Genomic DNA, 21,036 nt, shown 5'->3' with positions numbered 1-21,036 from the left:
GAAAATATAAGATATTGAACATCTCTACAAAAGGATCAGGGACCTAATCCCTATACAGTACAGAACCAAAAGTACTGAAAAAAATCATACTTTTGCAGAATTAAGAAAATAGTTCATACTTAGACCTAGATGGAGCTGGAAGGTATATTAGAGCTAATTTCCTCAAACTTCTTCTTTCAGTAAATGAGAAGACTGAGACTCCAGAAGAGACGACTTGATTTTATGTCTTTTTTTTTCTTTAAAAAAAAATTATTTTTTTTTCTTTTTTCTTTTTTCTTTCTTTTTTTTTATTTTTTTTATTTTTTTTTATTGGTGTTCAATTTACCAACATACAGAATAACCCCCAGTGCCCATCACCCAATCTGGACAAGATGGCCCATAATATTAGTACAATTTAATATACTTCATATTTTTCAAAGTATTTTTATATACATCTATTTTTATCATAGCATTGTAAGACATTTCTTCTTCTCCTTCTTCTTTTCATAGCATTGTAAGACATTTCTTCTTCTCCTTCTTCTTTTCTTCTTCTTCTTCTTCTTCTTCTTCTTCTTCTTCTTCTTCTTCTTCTTCTTCTTTCAGATTACAAACTTCTAGAAGTTCATGTGCTCAGTCCATAGCAGAGGCATGAGTAAGACTTGCATACTTGGCCATTGCCCCCTGGGTGTTTTCTTCCATTCCCCCGAAGTCAAATATCTATTGCCAACTCAGAACTTGTCCTACACATATAGACACACATACAGAATCCAAGTGAACAGAAGTTGTGGGGCTGAGGAGCAATTGAGATAAAGAGAGAGAGAGAGAGAGAAATATTTCCAGGCAGAGGGAAGAATATGTTCAAATACTTGAGCTGAGCTGAGAGGGACCAGATGGACTCTAAAGAAGGAAATGAAGGCTGCAATGTTAAGGTAGAGTAGCAGAGAAAGAGAGAAGTTGTATGCATGTGTGTGTAGGAGAGGGTGATCCTCTTCTTCACATTTCCATTTAGATGTCTCAAAAACATTCCAAACTCAATATATCCAAAACCAAACTCACCATGTTTACCAAACAGCCTCACATCTGATCTTACTCCAACATTTCCTCCCTTGGTGAAGAATGTCCCTATTCATGAAACTGAAAGTCTGACACTCATCCAGGGCATCTCTAACCCATTGTATCAATTCACCACCAAGGAGGCCTGGTGATTTTTCCATCTAAATGTCTCTTCACTGCATTCAGTCTCTCAGTGTAGGCCATCTCCATTCTGGCCCATGATGCTGTTTGCTCTTGCCTTATTCCACCAATATCTTGGTCGGAGTAGTTCAGCTCTGACCCCCCACTCCTGTCTGTTCTTCCACATTATAGCCAGGGCAACCTTTCAAAAATATATAAGTGCAATCATTTCACCAACCTGCAAATATCATGCAATAAATTTCCATTTCTCTAAGCACTGACTACAAATCTTTAATTTTAGATCAATGTCTCTTGAACTTTAATGTGTGTACAAATCACCTGGAGATCTTTTAAAAATGCTGATTCTGATTTGATGCATCAGGCTGGGCCTGAGATTCTGCATTGACAATAAGCTCTCCAGCAAAGCAATGATGGCAGTCTGCAGATGACACTTTGAGTAGCAAAGGTCTAGAAGCCCACCACCAGCCTCAGGAGTCTCTCCTCTGTCACTCTGTTTTCTAGCCACAATGGACTCTTTTCCATTCTTTGAAGTCAGCATGTTCCCTTTCAGCTCATGCCTTGAATGTGTTCTTTCCTCTACCTAGAGTTTTTCTTCTCTATCCCCATTTTTCCTACCCCACATTCCCAGGTCCCTGGCCTTCTCTTATTCATACCTTAGAATTTACCTTCCGATCCATTCTGCTGCCTATACTTTTTTTTTTCACAGTACTTAACACAACTCATATTCACATTTTGTTTTTCTTGAGAAAGAGAGAAAGAGAGAGAGAGAGAGCGAGCGAGCACATGTGCATGCAGAGACAACAGAGGTAGAGGGAGAAAATCCTAAGTAGGCTCCATGCCCAATGCGGAACCTGTTGTAGGGCACAGCACAGAGCTCGATCCCACAACCCTGAGATCATGGACCCAGCTGAAATCAAGAGTCAGACACTCAGGTGCCCCTGTATTCACATTTTTAAGTTGTGTGATTATTTGCTTAATGCCCATATTTCTCTATCAGACTCCAAACTCCACAAAGATTGAACTTAGAAGTAAAAACCAAGAACTGTGTTATCAGGGGTCCAAGTAGCTTTAAGGGTCCTTCTTCTGACTCTTTAGGACAGAGTTGGATATTAGAAAATAACACTTCCTACTGGCTGGAGTGGCAGATGAGCACCAGACACCTGGATACAGGTCAAAGATAGCAAGGAGTAGAATTTTCTGCAGTAGCAACTGAGGAGAGAGAGAGAGAAAGAGAGAGCAAGAGAACTTGAAGCACCAGAGGCCAAGTGTGAGCCACAATGTACCAGTCTATTTTGCTTACCATTAAATCCACATCTTGTCCAGTCCTTGGCACATAACAGAATTCAGTAAATACTCTCTGAATAAGTAAGTACATATAAATAATTAAAATACATATCTTCAGATCTAGTGACCCCTCTAAATCAGCATAATGTAGATATAGTGTGAGTCATAATGTGAGCTAACTACATATGTAATTTAAAATTTTCTTGAAACCATGTTTAAAAATGTAGAAACAGGTGAAGTTAATTTAATATTTTGTTTAACCCCAAATATTACATATTAGCATATAATTGATATTTCACATTCTTCTTTCTTTTCATGCTAAGTCTCTGAAATACAGGGTGTGTTTTATGCCTATAACACAGTTCTGTTCAGATGAACCACATTTCCAGCGCTCAACAGATACATATGGCTACTGGCTACCATTACTGGACAAGACAGCTCTAATCCATTTGGCCTCTCCCTACCTATCTCAAATGAATATGTAACCTGGCACATACAAGAAAGGAACCTCCAGAAAAGAGGGTAGCCAACAACTGCAAACCCACAGCATCCCTCAGCCCACACCTCTTAAAATGAAGTCATCTCTTCCCCACTGATGTATGCTGTGTGTGTGCACAAGTTCCTCTCAGGTAAGAGCCCACACATAGTGTAAGCAACTCTCACTACTGAGAATGTAAAACACAACAGCAAATAGAAAGTAAGTGCTTTTATTTCTGTACCAATACACCTGAAGGGTAGAAACAGTTTTTAAAACATTTTGTACCTGATTTGGAATCTTGAGGAAGGTGATAGAAGGATTTCTGGTTTTACATCACTTGCATGCTTCTAATGAGCCACTGACAATTCCAGGTATCATCTGCAGCCCGTATCTATTTACATGCATTAGTACTGGCTAGTGACAAGGAACAGCTCCTAATAAAAGATTGAAGACAAATTCTGTTTGACTGCTAAGAAAGCCCTTCATAAATACATGTGTAATTTTGGAATTAATCAAATGCACTCCTTGATTGGTGCTGCACATGGTGAAAACTATCATATACGTTGTGTGCCAAACACTGTATATTTCCGCATATAGCTCAAAGGATCTTAATTCTCCATATAAACTGACTGGCTACTTATTATTTATTCAGTCTATTCATTTATTCATTCTTTCAATGTATTTATTGAGCACTCTTGTGTGCATGCTGGTAACTGAAGACACAGTGACCCCCAAAGGCATGATACCTGCACTTTACGGTCTAGGGAGTCTAATCTGGTGACAGAACTCTTGCATATTATTTATGCAAGGAATTTTTACGTGTATTTTAGAGACACTGGAAAATAAGCTGCTAATTAAATACGACAGGTGTTTGTGTTAGGCCTGTAGAAGTTGCCCATGCCAACAAGATAAGCCAATGTTTTCTAGGCCCCACCCCCAACATTCCAAAAGAAGGTCACTTTCACGGTTTGTCTACAGGTGTGCCGATCAACATTTCAATCGACCATGTGACAGGATCTCAGTAGCTTTCCCCAACACCAGCTGTCCTCAGTCTCTGGGCCATTAGAGGGGAAGGCCAAGGGAGAGATGTCTCATATAGCCTCAGAGCTCGGCCTCAGAGCTCAGCCTCAGCCACTGCAGTTCTGTTGCAAGCCTTCACTGAAGCCATCTTGCTATGCATTTCTGAGGCTTAACTGTCCACTTTTTCTGCTCACCCAGTGGGATAGGCCCAAACTAGGAATCTGCTTGCCAGGATTATTCTAGTCTCTTAGTTTCCCTGCTGTCACTTTACAGAACTCCTTGCCATCTTTTGGGTGTCTCCAGGTCTCCAATGTTCCCCTTTTCCTTGGTCAAGAGGCAATTACACACTCTTCTAGTACTAACACCCTTTCAGAAGGGATGCTCACAGCAGAAATTCTAGGGTCCCCAGTCATCAGATCTTTTGGTATGTGCCACTACACAGTCCTAGCATGGGTCTATATTTCCCAGTGAAGGGGCTGGTTAAGGAAGGTTTGGAAGTCTTCCCTTACCATATATATCCTGAATCACTATTAAATCTAAACCACTTTGCAGACACATGCTGCAAAGGAACCGATAGTTTTTCTCTTGATTTCTCTATTACCCCACTGCACTCTGGATTCAACCAAACCCTCCCACACCACCTCCCCGAGATAAGCTGATATGTGCATACATTTAAACTTCAATGGTAGTCAAGACTCAAGTATTTACTCTCAGAGCTCCATGGCCATTGGTTAGACACTTGTTGTAAAAGACACCACAGTGTCTTTTAACACTGTGTGCAAGTGAGGAGCCTATGTATGCCCAGAGAATGTGAGGGACTCTCAGGAGGTGTCAGCTCTCCCTGCCGAAAAACCCTGTTACGTCAGATGCATGCACTCTTAGTGTGTTGGGACCTTGGTGTTCATAAAGTTTAATCAACCTCTCAATTTCCAGCTTCTATTATTATGGATAGTTTAAATTTCCCTTTAATATATCCCCCAAAAGATGGCAATGGAATTTGTGTATGTATCAGACTGAGTCCGACATTCAAGTTAATTTTTTGTGTATGGTGCATTGGAACACAGACTATATAATGCCATCCTAAGTAGTTGACTAGTTGAGAAAGGAGCAATCATTAGAAGAATGGGGATTTTACTCTATGTGATCATCAAGTTAAGTAGCAAGACATTGATCCATTCTTTGATAAGCTGACTACTTATTTAGAAGCTAATAAGTATTTGTTATACACCTGCTCTTTGAAACTAGGCTTTTTATTGGGTTAATTTCTTTGAGACGGTAAATATATCCTTACATAGATCATAACACTCAAGGTGTATTTTTCCTGATAAAATAAATGAGTAAAGTTAAGGTCATATATAGGATCACATTTTCCCATTGATGTTTATAGTCATTTTAGAGAAACTTTCATATGTGGAAGTTAGTAAGGAAAAACACAAAAAATTTCCAACTTTCCATTCTAAATGTATTCTGCTTTATTAGTATATTGCCTTTGTGGCTTTTATTTTCCTAATAAATTTTCCAGGAATTAGGCGGACGAATGGATGGCCCACATGAACTCAAGATATTCCCTAAGGAATATACATGTATGACTATGTAACTGGAGATCCTTTGGACTTCATGGGATTTGCCTATCACATCTGCAGTTCTGGCAACATTAAACTGAAAAAGTTAACTGAAAATTTGTATTCTCTAATATCTCAGATATTATAAAGTGTTACTGTTCCTCCCATTGTGGTTCTCTGCTTTCTGTAAATCTTGGTAGGCATCAACGCTTGCTCCATTAATAATAGAGTATCACTAAACTCAGATCTGATGTAGAAGATAATCTTATCTTTGAGAACTTCAGTAGGGAGCAATCTTAAGTGAACTTTCTGCTGCTACCCTACCCTCCTCTAAGCTGCTGGGATGGGTAATTTGGACTGGCATCGTGTGGGAGACAGAACTTGGCATCTTTCCTAAAGAGAGTCCCAATCTTCCCCAAGTACTTTCATGCACAATGAGATCATTTCCAAACAGAACATTCAGTGGTATCCATATCAACTGTAAGCATCCATACTATTTTCCTACTCTCTACTTGTAATCACCTCCTATGTGCATTGTGAAAATATAGATGATTAAGTAGAAGAACAATGCACAGTCATTGCTTACCTTCTTAAATACCTACTCCTCCCATTCCTACTGGAAGGAAACAAGATTGAGAAGAGGATGCCAGTGCACATGCCTCTGGGCATGGCTTCTCCTCCAACTTTGGGATTCTTTCCCAAGTTCTAGTTTTACTACCTACCTGGTAAAGTAAACAACCAAAGGATTTTCTGAACATTTCTGCAAGGCTACCATTAAGATTCTCTATCAGCCCTTCTCTGTGTATGTTTTATGCCTTAGAGACTATTTGGCAGAGCCAAGGAAAGCTTATAAATCACCTCTGGGTGACTTGGCCAAAAGTCCAACAGTCTCTCATTCCCCAAGTGGTTTACTTTGCCATTTATTTTTAGTCTAGTATCAGATGAGGTGGTTGATAAGGTGAAATCCTAACAATCAGCTGACCATGGTCTGACGTGGCTGCAGACTAAAGCTGATGTGTGCTAGGCCTGGTGACAGCCGCTATGCGACAGAGCTTGTTGGAAGCACAGGCAGGGCCTTAGGTTGTAAGTGTAGGCCTAACCCTTCCAGACGAATGGGAGCTGACAGGAGTGATCCCTGCAACATGGAATGGAGTCACGACACAAAAACAGTGACATGTTTGAGATTGAAACACCAGGCACAGATATGTCACTTATAATGGCCAGAGAAATGACAGGGGACTCACACTAACTCGACTTGATTTCTGTTTAAAGATGTCCTTTGTGCTAAGAGCCAGAGCTAGCTAGGAGTCATGTATTGGGAAAACTACTCCCTCCCCAACCATGCCCACCCCAATTTAATAGAAGCTACAAAATCACTGGCATTTTGTGTCATTGCAACAGTGATCCTTGACCCTGGTTTCATATTAGAACCACCTGACCATTTAATGGCCTGGACCCTGGGAGGGAACTTCTGATTTGATTGGTGTGAGGGGGTGGGGTAGTGGTAGTGCAGGCGCTGACATGGCCTATCAGCACCTGCAGGTGATTTTGATATGCAGCAGTGATTGAGAACCACTACAGTAGAGGATTGAAAATGAAGAATAAATGCCCTGGAAAATGGGCATAATTTTCACTATAATAACACTATGAATCTATATTACCCAAGAAGCTCAAACTCTTACTATTTTATTATCTCATTATTATATTTTTAAATACTGGCACCTAGCTAAGCAAGGTTGAAAGAATTATCTTGTCTCATCCAACAAGTCACTTGGTTCTAGGAACACACATTTCACCCCCTTCCTCTGTAATGCCCTTACTTTGAGCTAGAAGTTAATATTAATTGTGAGCCCCAAACAAGTGTTACCTTGACCCTAGCCTGATTTGAACTTGGAGTATTTGAGTGGAAAAGGTATATTAGAGTTGTTTAGTCAGTAATACAAATGTGTTGCTTTTTTTATGTGGAGGTGATACAGACCCACAGATGTTAAAATAGCAGATACTTTCTAATTTCTAATTTCCATTTTAACTGAGGTAGTAGTTTCCACTTTTTTTTTTTTTTTTTGCATTTACATATTCTAACTCAGAGGTGAGGAAGGGTGTGATTGGGATGGATCAAGATTATGACAAAGACCAAACTGAGTTAATCCTTTCCTCTTCCACTACCCTGGCCTCTCATGTAGGATTGAGTCCACACATCAAAACCTGTCTCCCAGAAGAATCCAAGAGATACTGTTCCCTTAGCAAAACTGTTAACCATAACTTATCCGAGGGTAATTTATATTTCGAACATTATCTCTAATGTAGACTGAAAATAATGGAGACATGGGTCATTGTTTGGGGTGCCCCCATGGAACTCCACAACACAGGTAGCTATCTTTGAGTAGCTCTGAACATAGTGAAATGTGAATGAAAATTAATCCTTACATCTTTCTTCTGTGTAGCTTTACAGGTCAGGAGAGAATATATATATGCATAAAGTAGAGGTGGGTTAAGGGACTTCAAATCATATCACTATCACTGCTTCCTTAACCTTCAGTAATCTGCCTAGTAGTAATTGCTACAGGGACATGAACATGAAACCAAGAATCAATGTATTAGGAATTGGAAGCAAAATTATAACTCAAACACTATTTTTTACCAATCCATTAAACATCAACAAACCATAATTTCTGCTTTGTATTTGTTAATAATAATAAAAAAGTGAATAGTGAAATAGGCTATTTGTCTTAGGAAGAATGGCCGTTTTATTTCTTGCTTGTGAGGACCAATAAGTTAAGTTGAGAAATATGATTGCCACTGAGATATTCTTCAAATATAAAAGTTTTTTCCAAATATACCCAGGTCTTGATTAGAAATATGTAACTTATTCATTTTCATCCACCTGAAAACAGAATAATAGGCAATGTCCCAATTTTTCATTATACCAATTTTGTGAAAGAATTAACCTCAACTACATTATGGGTAGGATGAATTGTGAAATTTAGTCACCAGCTCATGTCAAAACCTATAAAGCAAAGTAACTCAGCTAAGCAAGTAGATGGTAAAAGATCACACAAGCCCACAATAACTGCCTCCATATTTGCCCACACCCCCCAAATTCACTTACATCAGAGAACCAGGTTACATCATCAACAGCTTAGCTTGGGATTGCTCCACTGATTCTAGTATTCAGAGGTGTCTGCTTCACTCTTGAGTCCTCTGTTTTCAACCCCATCAGGACCTCTATTGTGGTCCCTGTTTAAGAGACTCTGACATCCAACCTGCACAGACCAGGAGTGAAAGGTCATGAACACTCATATCCAGCATCTTGAAATGTGCATCCAGATTCCATCAGACAGAGGCAGGCAGGACAAAGGGAGCACTTCAGCAAAAGGAGACCATAGACTACTGTTTAAATATCCTTGTATAATAATCAACCTACCCAGAGTTAGAATCTGCAGAGGAAAATCACTGGCTGTGCTCAAGAAAATAGATATACCTGACTTTTCTGGAATAAAGAAAAAAAAATCCAAGTGCCAGACAAAGAGAAAAAAAAATTAATGAATTCAGGCTAACCTCAGACTTCTCTTCCTAATTGGAAATGTTCCCTATTGAAAAATATTCTGTGTAAATAGTAAACAAAGAGATGAAATTTATAATGAAATATGCTGCCAAAAATGTTTTAAAGGCAAGACTTCCCAAAGTTTAAGGTGGCAAGGAGAGAGGTACTCAATACTGTTGGAGGCAGTGTAAAGTGTTTTAGAAAACATTTTGGTTTCTATGTCAAGACTCTTAAAACTTTAGATTAAACTAAGAGAAAATTTATCCTGAGGGTGGAATCGGAATTTAAGACAAAGATTTGGGTATAAAGAGATGGAGCTCATCATGATTGGTTAAAGCAATAAAAGTGTGATAACTGAAAATAACCAAAAATTAATAGATGAGATAAATTAACTGTGGTACTCTTTTCTGTAAGGTTAGTATATCGTTCTTAAAAATATTTCCAGATAATATTTTACAAAATTGCAAAAGCATCCATAAGATAATTAATGATAATGCAGAATACAATGTACACGTAAAACAATTCTAAATTTAAGACAATCTACATTTAATATGAAATAATAAATAATCTGAGCCTGATCCATTTTGTTTTTCAAACATAGGAAAATCTTGGATGGGACTTAATCACTATACCTTGTGGTGGCTGTCAAGCATTATGTCTCTGAAATCATAGGTCCTTTTATTTTTTTTTTTATACCATGCTATTTAGTTCATTTTTCTATCATAAACTAGTAATATTTTATGCTGAAAAAATAATTATATCTATTTCTAAGCAATAAAAAAATTCTTGACCAGCTAAATTTGATAGCTAGTTTCCTTGCTCTGAGAAGTGAGATAGCAAAAAACTTTCAAATAGAGCCAGAAAATGATAAAATGTCAAATGATTAGTATAGGGAATATGTCCTCTGGAAATTCAGAAGAGAGAGAGAGTTAGTTTCTTGGGGAAAATGGAACATCTTATGAAACAGAGTTGAAGTCAGATCCAGAAGACCTTGAATGCTAGACTAAGGAAGATAGACTTTATTCTGATGCAAATAGAAATGCTTGAAGAAATTTTTGTAGCCCTAATTAATGAATAGCCTTTGTTCTTCTCCATTAAAGCTGGTACCTTGAAAATGTATATGCATATGTGTATTCATATCTGAACGTATGTACACTGAATGTATTCACCCCTGGGCAGGAAATAATGTCTCTATAAAGAAGAAACAGGAGGAACGATTAAGGCATTCGTTAATTAGGGTCCATTTACATTTCCAGAGTCAGCTAAAATCGTCCACTTATTTAAACGGAAATCTCCTCAGTTTATTACAGTCATTATTACTTGGCAGTAAGAGATAACTGGTTTGAATTTCACAAGTAGAGAAAATTGCATAGTCTGTTGCTTCTCTCAGGGGTCACTATTAGTCAATGTTTGAAATAAGAAATTGCAGTTCTTATTAAATGAAATTAACATTTATTGAAAACCTACTATGTGCAAGAGAGTTGGATAAATCCCCTTTATAATCTCATTTACTCCTCACAGTGACCCCTCACATTGGTATTTATAATCCACACATAATGAAGGAGGCAGAGAAAGAGATGAAGAAAACAAAGTAATTGGCCAACGTGAGCCTAGATCTATACTCAGAACTGACCTCTCACCATTCAGTGTAAGCCAATGGATGATAATGTGTCACACTAGAGCCTATCCATCAACTCATTAACTCATTTTCTGATATTATTGTTGAATTATATATTTTTGAGAATATGTATATAGATATGCAATATATCATGTCATTGTGGGTATCGTGTGCATATATAGGTATTATAGACCTGTATGTTTATGTGTGATACATGTATATATTTATATATATAATGCATATATATATGGATTATAGCAACACAGTACACATAAAATTATAGCAACATATTGAAAACTTGTGCTATGCTTTTTATATTCATGTGTTATGCATAACTATACATAAACATATATTAAGCGGTAATACATATAAATTATATATGAATGCATATGCATATATCATCTACACATAAAATTATATATGAAATAAATTAAGGCAGCTGTATTATACACACATGAATGGATAGAATTATTTTCCTACTGTCCTTACCTAGGAAAGAAACTGACGGGCAACTGGAGAACCTATGTTATAGCTGAGGAAACATCACCCCTCCCTGCAAAATTAGTCCTGACTCTACCTCCAGGATTGTAGCCCTAAAGAAGAGCGTGTTAACGTTCACCTAGAGTCGAGGGGTGTTGTGTCCCTAGGAATGACCTGAGAACCCCCAGGTGTCAGTGTGAAGGGACCTGCTTCCTCCTCTCTCCCAGCCCTTGTGCCCTGGTCACCCAATACCTGCCTCTCCAACACTCACCCAGTACAAGTCCCCGGTTAAAGGAGGGATGGAAGAGCACCATCAGCCCTGACTCTAATTCTATTCTATATACTCAAAAGATCAGCTCTAAATCTGATCCCTGCGGTGAAAGGGCAACCACCTACTAGTTAAATTCATTCAGCTCTTTATTCAATGAAATGATGTAGCATTTTCATCAGTGAACCAATTGAACAATCAGCCCTGCAAAAAATAAAGCATCCACGAGGATAGAAAAGAGCCCTTGGTGGGAGTTTCTGGTTCTGCACAAAGGCTGCGGAGGCTGAGCTGTCACTCCCTTTCTTCATCCCAGTACCCCATGCATAGCACCAGCTCTAGCGTGAAGGGAAATTTAAAAGCAACTAAGTACATATAAACATTTCTCATTCATTATCTGGGGTTTCTGCTACTGGGTGACATATCATTAGTCCTAGTGTAAGGCAAGCTTTAAAAACGTAATTACTTAATCATGCAGTTAGCTTCCCATCAATCCTAGCAGCATTTGTTCTTAACTAGCTTTTAAGAACAAAATTAGGAGTAATTTGTAAACAAAAGTAATTGAAGAAAGGCAGATATTGCCAAGGTGTTGACAGCATTAGCAGACATTATTGTTTCCCTTAATGCCACCACAGCACTGCAGCTAACAATAGGTAGCTGGCAAAAGGCAGCATGAGGGAATTAGTAGGTGGTGAGCTGAGGAAGCGGGCACTAGGCAGACTGGTCCTTCCTCAGCCCTTACAGAGATTCAGCTCCAACAGGTAGTGGACCCCGTCCTCCTACATTGATTTGCTTTAGAATTCAGTGACTTGGAGATTTATGGCATTTATATTTTTAGCATGATCATACAAATAAACTCATCATAGTTTTCACACCCTCTTATTAAATATTGAGCCCAAGAATTTTCCCCTGAAAGGTGCAATGCTATTTACATAAGCCACAGATATGCAGTTTCCATCTCGTGAGACCCACTCAGGCAAGTCTGAGTAATAACAAAAAAGGCAGAAGCCAGTCCTTTCTCCAAAAGATTTTTGCCTGTCCTAATTTCTGGTTACTTGTAACAGGTTCAGTGAACTTGTAGTGCACATCACTTCTGGGCCAGACAGGGTGCTAAACACTTGAGAAATAACAATGCATAAGAACTGGACACCATTTTCAAGGAGCTCATCATTTTGCATGGAGAGAAAAATGGAAATAAAATGTGATCAGAAAGGTTTAAACCAAGTGTGTCAAAACCCAACAGTTGGTTTCTGACTTTGTCTGCTAGTGTTGAAGCTCACAGGGCTCCAACAGAAAGTGTGATGAAAGTTTTGGAGTATAAACAGGGATGTGAGGTCCAGGAATGAGGATATTCCTATCTTTAAGCTATAAATAGTGTAACGGAGTCTGAAATAAATCAAATTAAAAAATCAAATACTAAAAATCATGCACGTAAAGAGCGGCAATTTGAGATTCAGATCTAGGTACTTTACTTTTATTGTCACTGTTGTTATGATAATGAGTCCAAATATTTTTCCAGGATACACTAGGATTCAACACAAGGAGTCTAGGACCCAGAATCCGAACGCTCAGCTCCAATTCTGCCTCTGTAGCCTTCTACTGTGTGACTTTAAGCAAGTCATGAAAATTTTCTGAGCTTTGGTGTTTCCATCTGTAAAAATTTATGTCTTGGGACCTTCATTCTGTGGCTGCAAGGAGTAATGAAAGTGAAAGTGCTTTGTAAATTTTAAATTCAGAAGGAAGGTGTTGAGACAGTAAGATTCCACCCATATGAAGTCCAGGAACAGGCAAAATGACCTGTGGTAAGCAAAATTAAAATATAGTTGGGCCTAGAAAGTTAAGAATTGGCTGGAAAAAGGCACAGGGTCAGGTTCATGAAATTATATATCAATTGTCAATATACATCTAGTTGAGCATTTAAAAAACTGTGTACTCCATTGTATGTAAATGGTGCCTCAAATTACATTGAAAAATAAGATATTTCCACTAAGGTTGCTTGGGTTTTGGGGGGTTTTCTTTTTGGAAACTAAATACAGCTTTTCACATCGATTGCCACTATCAAGTGAATTGAAGACTAGTGTCCAAAATGGACACCCTAAGGGATTCGTCTCATATATCATTAGAAATCTGGAGAGAGAGCCTATACCTTTACATCCTAATTTAATTCAAAATAGATATCACCACTTCTTCACATCCTTAAAATCCAAAGCATTATGAGCCATCATAAACTTCCAAGCATATTAGCAGAAGATAAAAATTCATTTCTTTTTATATTTGTCAATGGGGTAAGGAGAATGTCAGAATTTAAATGTACCAACCAGAGAATAGTTATACTACTAAGTGTGATCTGGGGATAGACATGAGAGGACTTTTGATCTGCTGGCATATAGGAAAACAGAAATTGTTACCAAAGCAAGTATGATGTCTTTCCACATCTCTCTGGGCTGGGTAAACGCTAGCTTATTTCATTTTTAAAAAGTGATTAGAGCGATTTTTAATCTCTATAGGTTTTATCATTCTAGCATAAATAAGGGCAAATAAATATATTTTTTCCTGGATGTTCAAGGCATTTGGCCTTCAGAATCATTAGGTCAGAGTTTACATATATGTGTGTGTGTGTGTGTGTGTATAACATAATTTATCTATCTATCTATCTATCTACATATATATATTACATATGTATATGTACAAATTACTATAAGGATATATTTATAAAATGGCCTTAAAAAAAGAAACAAATCCCATCATTTGCAACAACACAGATGAACCTGGAGGGCGTTATGCTAAGTGAAATAAGCCAAACGCAGAAATACCATATTGCATGATCTCACTTATATGTGGAATCTTAAATACTCAAACTCCTAGAAGCAGAGTGTAGAATCGTGATTACCAGGAGCTGGAGGGAGAAATGAGACATGAGAGATGTTGGTCAAAGGGTACAGAGTTTCAGTTGTATAAAATGATTAAGTTGGAGATCTAATGTACAACAATGTAACTATAGTTAACAATACTTTTTTGGATACTTGAAATTTTCTAAGAAGATAAATATTAAGTGTTCTTAACAGACACACGCAGAAACAGCAACTATCATTTATGGGTATGGTGATGGGTATATGAATTAGCTTCATTGTGGTGATCATTTTGCAATGTATATGTATATCAAATAGTCCAGTTTTATACCATAAATACATAAAACTTTTAATTGTCAAATATCCCTAAATTAAAAGGAAAAAAAAAAAGACTCCCATTCAAATGTGGGGGGAAAAGGAATTATTGGGCAAGTCTTCATAGTCAAAGGCAAATCAATCAACAAGTTTCCATTGAATGTCTGCTATGATCTCAGAATAGCAGAGTTAAAAAGGTTGAGGTAATTATCCAGATAATTATCTAGGCCCCAAAGTGACTTTTATTGGTTTACATAGATCATCTGGGCAGAGGAGGCTTTTCTCTTTCAACTATCCATAAAACGAAGTCACTATATTATAAAACTGGCCTACTTTTTTAAAAGATTAGATAAAAATTACTCATAATAAATGTAAACACTTTGGCTGGAAAATTATTCTACAAATCTTTAGAACTTGAGGGCAGGGGAAGTGTATCAGCTTTGGTTAATGTCAGTTAGGTGAGGCTTGAAGAACTCTCCAATCATGAGAACTGCCCAGCATGTTTTTCCTTCTTCATCTCACTTTCCCCTCCCTAAAATTCTTTTAAATGTGCTTATGGTGCTTTTGTATTTATTACCTACCTTCTCCAAAGTAAAATCTCAGAGGAACAGAAGTCTATCTGGTAGTTTCTAGAAGAGTGTCACCATTCAAAAACAATAATTCAATAAATAAGTGAAAGACTATTCTTGTATTCTGCTTCACAGCCCACCCCCTCGACACTTGTGCTTAAGCTTTCTGAATCCCTTGTGTCACCTGGGAAAATGTAGATATTCTCTGCATGTTGGGGTTATCATAACGATGAAAGATAGTATGTGTAAAACCCCTAACACACTATTCAGTTGATAGATGTTATCTCTCTGAAGACCTCATGTACCAAATATAAAACTATGCCCTTTGTTAAGATGGTGCCTGAGCTGTTGGCCGCATTCATTCTTCCTCCAAACTGAGATATTCACTCTGTGTGTGTCATTTGGGCCTAACCTACATGGAATCAAGCAGGAAGAAAAAGAATTGACATTATCTACTAAATGTCAGATGTGCATCAGCATACTTAATTTTCAGAATAGCTTCATGAAGAAACCACATTTAACAGTCAAGCAGATTCAGGTTTAGAGAAGTGAAGTGACAGGCACATCACACACAGTGTATAATGCAAGTGGGCCTGTGGAGCCCAGGAAGGTCCTACTGCAACTTTCTTTGCCTGCCTGCCTCCCACCAGACTGGATGCTTTTGAGGACTGGGATCATGTCTTTAAGTTACCCATGCAATCTCAAAGATCTATCATTATACTGCATATGCCTACATATATCTTGAGCAAATTTTGGCCAAGCAGATAAAACAAAAAAAGGAATGAAGCCCAGTATTCCTTCTAATACATCCTGCACCCTCACTGAGCTCTAAGACTAACTCTCAATGCTGTAATGATGGGATACACAGGGCAAAACTCTAGGAAACACATGGAGAAAGCCCCATCAGGATTAAGGATGGTGCAAATCTTTTGTTTCTTTCCAGGGAACACACTGTTCAGAAAGTGAAAGGATTAATTGCAAAGGTTTATCCTCAAAACATAAAAGCAAACAATTGGTACTAAATGTTCTAGGACCTTAGAGTACATTTAGGAGACTCACTTAGCATCAATAAATAAATTAATCTACTAGTATTTATTGTGCTGAGCCAGGGACTGCAGGGAATAATAATAACAATTTACATTTGGGTCTACACTTATAAATGATTCTTGACTATTAATCTACTTTCTCTTTAATTCTCAGTACAACTCTGCAAGTTGGGCCTTATTTGCCCACTAAATGTTACAAAAGAGAATACTGACGTTTTAAAGTTGTTTTGATTTCACTGGGTTGCATAGTGGGTTAGTGTCAGGACCTGGGTTTGAACTCATGCTTCAGATCCACACTTAAGCTCAGTCATCATCACTGCTGAGAAAAGAGGCTTAAGATATAGACTCTGAATTCCAAGAGTCAGAGACCTAGTCGTAATGACACCACGGTGCCTGAGAAACAGGACAACGCAGTAAAGAATAATGAACAGATTAGAAGGGAAGACAGAATAATGAAGGTGGCAGACACTGAAAGAGGAGCATAACCTTCCAGAAAGGATTTTCTTAAGCTGTGCTATTTCATAAAATTTGGGAACCAGAAAGATGCTACATCCTTCCAAAATCTTATTTTTGTGTGTTTCTGAGATAATTACCCGTGTAGAGAATAATTCCAGTAAAAAGCAAACACTTGTATCGTGCTTTGCTATTTTTTTTTAAGATTTATTTATTCATGAAAGACATAGAGAGAGAAAGGCAGAGACATAGGCAGAGGGAGAAGCAGGCTCCATGCAGGGAGCCCAAAGTGGGACTCGATCCCAGATCCTGGGATCACACCCTGAGCCGAAGGCAGATGCTCAACCACTGAGCCACCCAGGCATCCCCTATGTGCTTTGCTATTATAAGACACAGTACTTCCCTCTAGTCAAGGAAAAAAACTGGTTTCAATGAAAATGATGGATTTAGATTTGAACTAGTTACATTTAAGAAGTTGCTAGATTATCCAGTAAAAACAATCAGTTGGGGGTAGCCCCAGTGACTCAGCAGTTTAGCGCTGCCTTCGGCCCAGGGCCTGACCCTGGAGACCCAGGATCGAGTTCCGCATCGGGCTCCCTGCATGGAGCCTGTTTCTCCCTCTGCCTATGTCTCTGCCTCTCTTTCTCTCTGTGTCTCTCATGAATAAATAAATAAAATAAAATCTTAAAAAAAAAAAATCAGTTGGGTCCCATATTTAGGTAGAAACCAGAGCTTCAAGCTATAGCACTGTGATCTCTTGGAGGACAAGAGCTAGCTTTAAAAATTCATCTTATTTTCTCACAGCCATCTTTTTTATTCTGGACTCCACCCCCATTTTGCTGGCATATATCAGAGCTAACTAAGTATATATAAATTGATTAAATGAATAAATGCCTGATCTAATAATTATATCTGTTACCCTACCTGCAATCACAATAATAACAAAAAAAGGCTTTGGAAGCCCTCCTCTCTTTTGAAGAGCGATAATTCCAGGTAACAAGAAATACAACACAACTCACTGTCATTTTCTTATTTTCTTCTGTTTTCATGGGAAACCATATTTTCAGGCAAACTATTTGCTGCAAGTCAGATCTTCTCATCTTTTGTGGGAAGATGAGAGAAGCAGGCAGAGGCACAAACATTCTAAAATGCAGTGAAGGCCAATGTAGATCAAATGTTAATTCCCTCGTGTGCAATGTTTTTTTTGTTTTTTTGTTTTTTTGTGTGTGTGTGTGTGTGCAATGTTTTTTGTTTGCTTGCTTGCTGTTTTGTTTATTTCCAGAAAAATATCTAAGACCCTTCCACCTATTTCAGGACTCCCAAACGCCTTGCAATTTGCAGACCCTTCTGATCGCGGAGGATGGCTCTTGTTTAAAAACTGCACAATGTAAATGGTATCTAGTATTTAATGAAAAGCACTGAAATTGTTATATGGTACCACAGATTCACTGCCGAACATGTCATGAGGCAACATTTTATAGGCGTTGTAAAATCTTTTTACCACACACAGCTGCATTACCCAAAATTACTCAAATCTGCAGGGCATCTGAAACTCACTCTGTAACAGTAATAGGCTTTGCTGCTTAAAAAGTGATTATGACTAATGCACAAAAACAATTATCACTAGACTTAATTGCCAAGACTTAAGATATATAGCTATATATTCCTTCTCACTGAAATTTGAGCAATCACTAGGAAAAAGTAAGATTTTCAAAACTTACAGAATTCTGAAGCAGGACTGGGAAAAATGTTTTTAATCTGTCAGTCCATACAAGAAAGATTTTATTGGCGTTATTTTTATAAGTCCTAAAATTCTACTGTTTTTAATATGTACTGTGGGCTAATTGGAGAAATTTTCAAAAATATCGATGAATAAAACTGCTCCATAGGGCTGGCTGTACACCAAGCAGAGAGGTACCGTGAGGCCCTGGATTGAGAAAGGGATAGAATATGATAGACTAGGTTTCAGCCCCGAGCAATCCCTTCTTTTCCCTAAATCTTACCCTTTTGCTTTCATACAAAGAAAACTTTGGGCTAAGTATTATTGAGGACTCTTCTTGTGCAAACCTTCTGCAATTTGATCTTATGTGACCTAAAGTAGCAGGAGTTTGCTGTCACCTTTGTCCTTCTTCTGAGAGGAAGAGGAGGAGAATGCTAGGGAAAGAGGTGATATTTTTGTGCCTTGCCTTGAAGAGTTTTGGTGTGAAAGAAAGTGATTTTGAGTCTTTCAGCAGAATGGACAGTCTGGTATGGTAGAGACAGCGTGGTGGGGAGTTACAGAAATGGTTCAAGAAAGGATTGAAAAGGTACACTGCCTTCATACTAGAGAAATTTAAGGTTAATAATGGTAGCTCAGAAAAGTCCACATTCTCTTCTTTTACTTATCTGGCCTCACTGTGGGTCTGTCTGTTCTAACTACAGAATGTGGCATGGAGGTGACCTGTCACTTTGGGGCCTGGTCCACAGAACATATCCCGGGCACTCTCCTTGTACTCTTTCTCTTGGCCAACCAAATGGAAGCCTTGAGCAACAAACGTCTGGGTTTCTCAATAATTGTGTGAAGCAGAGCCACCCCACTAACCCAAGCCACTCAGCACTGCTAGATGAGCAAGAAATATGCAAAGTTTGAATATGGTATCCCCAGTGGAGCATTGCTGATCAACACAGTCAGCTGCCACTCACCTGCAGAGTAACTGCTATGCTGTGGTGGTGGCAGAGGTGAGGGTTGTGGGACGAAAAACTGGTTCACAGTGAAAAGCAATGAGGATAGACTCTATTTTCATGAATTCAGCAGTGAAAGGACAGACGAGTGATGAGAGGGAATAGCTGAGCAAATTGAGCATGTTGTTGGGAAGCCAATGGCTAGGAGTTCAGGCTGTGGAATCAGAACTCATATTAATGCTTGCTAAACATTTTGCCACTGAATCCTCGTATTGACCCTCTTAGGTGGATACTCCTATTAACCCCATTTTAGAGATGAAGAAACTACAGCTTGGAGAGCCAAGCATAGTGTCTAGAGTAATTTATGATAAAACAATAAAGCTGCAATTTAAACCTGGGTTCTATCTGACCCCAAAACATAGAGTTGACATCAGTCAGGTTGTGGGACAACTAATAAAACATCTTCAAGATTAGGCACGTGCCTAAAACTGCTCCACAGTTGAGCTGGCCCATGTTATCTGGGAACACTGACAGGAAGGAAAGATAGTCAGAGGCCTCTGAGCACAAAGCACCATGGGCACTTTGATCACTGGGCCCATTACTGCCCCACACCACTTGAGGTGAAACTAATGTCCCTTGCCACAAAGCAATCCCGAAATAGCTACTGGAGACTGGAAGAACAAGTCATCCCTAACTCATGTCTCTGTCTCTACAGGTTAACTGCAAATAAATCATCACTGCACTTTTTTTTTTTTTTTTGCATTTTACTAATTTCTAGTTTAGTGTAGAAAGCAAAAGTCCCTGTGTAGCCCCTATAGGCTATCACTGGGTGGTTTTGATAGGCTCTGGTTGGACGGTTCAATTAAGTAGATCTTTTTTGTGGCTTCCACTGTTCCTGAAATCCTTGTCCAGGCAAAGACATGTCATTGCAGGAAAGGACTTATCCAACATATATTAGTTGAGTATTTACAATGGACTAGGCAGTTTGCTAGCAAAGTAGGATCCAGGGAAAACCAAGACGTGGCTCCTGTGTTCGAGGAATTCCTAATCTGCTAGAGAAGGTGCACAAGTAAGAGGCCATTTTGTTATGGTGTAAAGCCTGAGGGCATGGAACCAGAGACAGGATGTATCAGTTTGCCTCCTAACTCTTCTAGTTACTAATGGAGTGGATTTGGGCATCTTACTTCCCTTCTTGGTGCCTTTGTTCTCTCAAGTATAAAATGGGAAACGCTGCCTCATGGGGTTGTCAAATTACTAAACGTTAAAAAGATAAAAATGAGTAATTTGCTCATCAACCTCATATGCTCATTAACTTCAATATACTTGAGGTAACTAGTGTTAGCTTCTTCTTCTTTTTTTTTTAAGAAATTACATACCTCAGACTCATTGGCTTTATCACTCTAGGTTCCCATTGGAAGTGATAGCTGAGTTGAACATTGAAAACAGCATGAACCAGGAAGTCAAAGGTGTGAAAGCCTTCTAGGCAGAAGGTGATATGTATGTGGAGATTGTGAAAGAACATATTATAATCTTAGGGAAAGAAACGCCTGGGTGGCTCAGTAGTTGAACATCTGCCTTTGGCTCAGGGCATGATCCTGGTCCCATGATCAAGTCCTGTGTCAGGCTCCCTGTGAGGAGCCTCCTTCTCCTTCTGCCTATGTCTCTGCCTCTCTCAGGTGTGTGTCTCTCATGAATAAATAAATAAATAAATAAATAAAT

At 38.5% G+C, this 21,036-nt stretch overlaps 1 long non-coding RNA gene across 12 annotated transcripts in view; it reads right to left on the bottom strand.

Annotated features, from left to right (window-relative positions):
- LOC106559576 overlaps positions 1–21,036 on the bottom strand; it is a 126,881-nt gene that overhangs the window by 23,712 nt on the left and 82,133 nt on the right. For 8 of the 12 annotated variants that reach the window (XR_005367830.1, XR_005367827.1, XR_005367824.1 and 5 more), the window contains 3 exons: positions 8,627–8,780; positions 3,221–3,369; positions 1,839–2,382 (listed from right to left, as the gene is read on the bottom strand). This is a non-coding gene — a long non-coding RNA (uncharacterized LOC106559576). Of the gene's footprint in view, positions 1–489; positions 720–1,838; positions 2,383–2,473; positions 2,531–3,220; positions 3,370–8,626; positions 8,781–21,036 lie in introns of those variants that run through there. The other 4 variants (XR_005367833.1, XR_005367835.1, XR_005367829.1 and 1 more) reach the window with 3 other exon arrangements.

The sequence above is a fragment of the Canis lupus genome, chromosome 12 (assembly GCF_011100685.1).
Source record: "Canis lupus familiaris isolate Mischka breed German Shepherd chromosome 12, alternate assembly UU_Cfam_GSD_1.0, whole genome shotgun sequence".
Classification (NCBI taxonomy): domain Eukaryota; kingdom Metazoa; phylum Chordata; class Mammalia; order Carnivora; family Canidae; genus Canis; species Canis lupus.
This window is presented reverse-complemented; position numbering and strand designations above follow the sequence as displayed.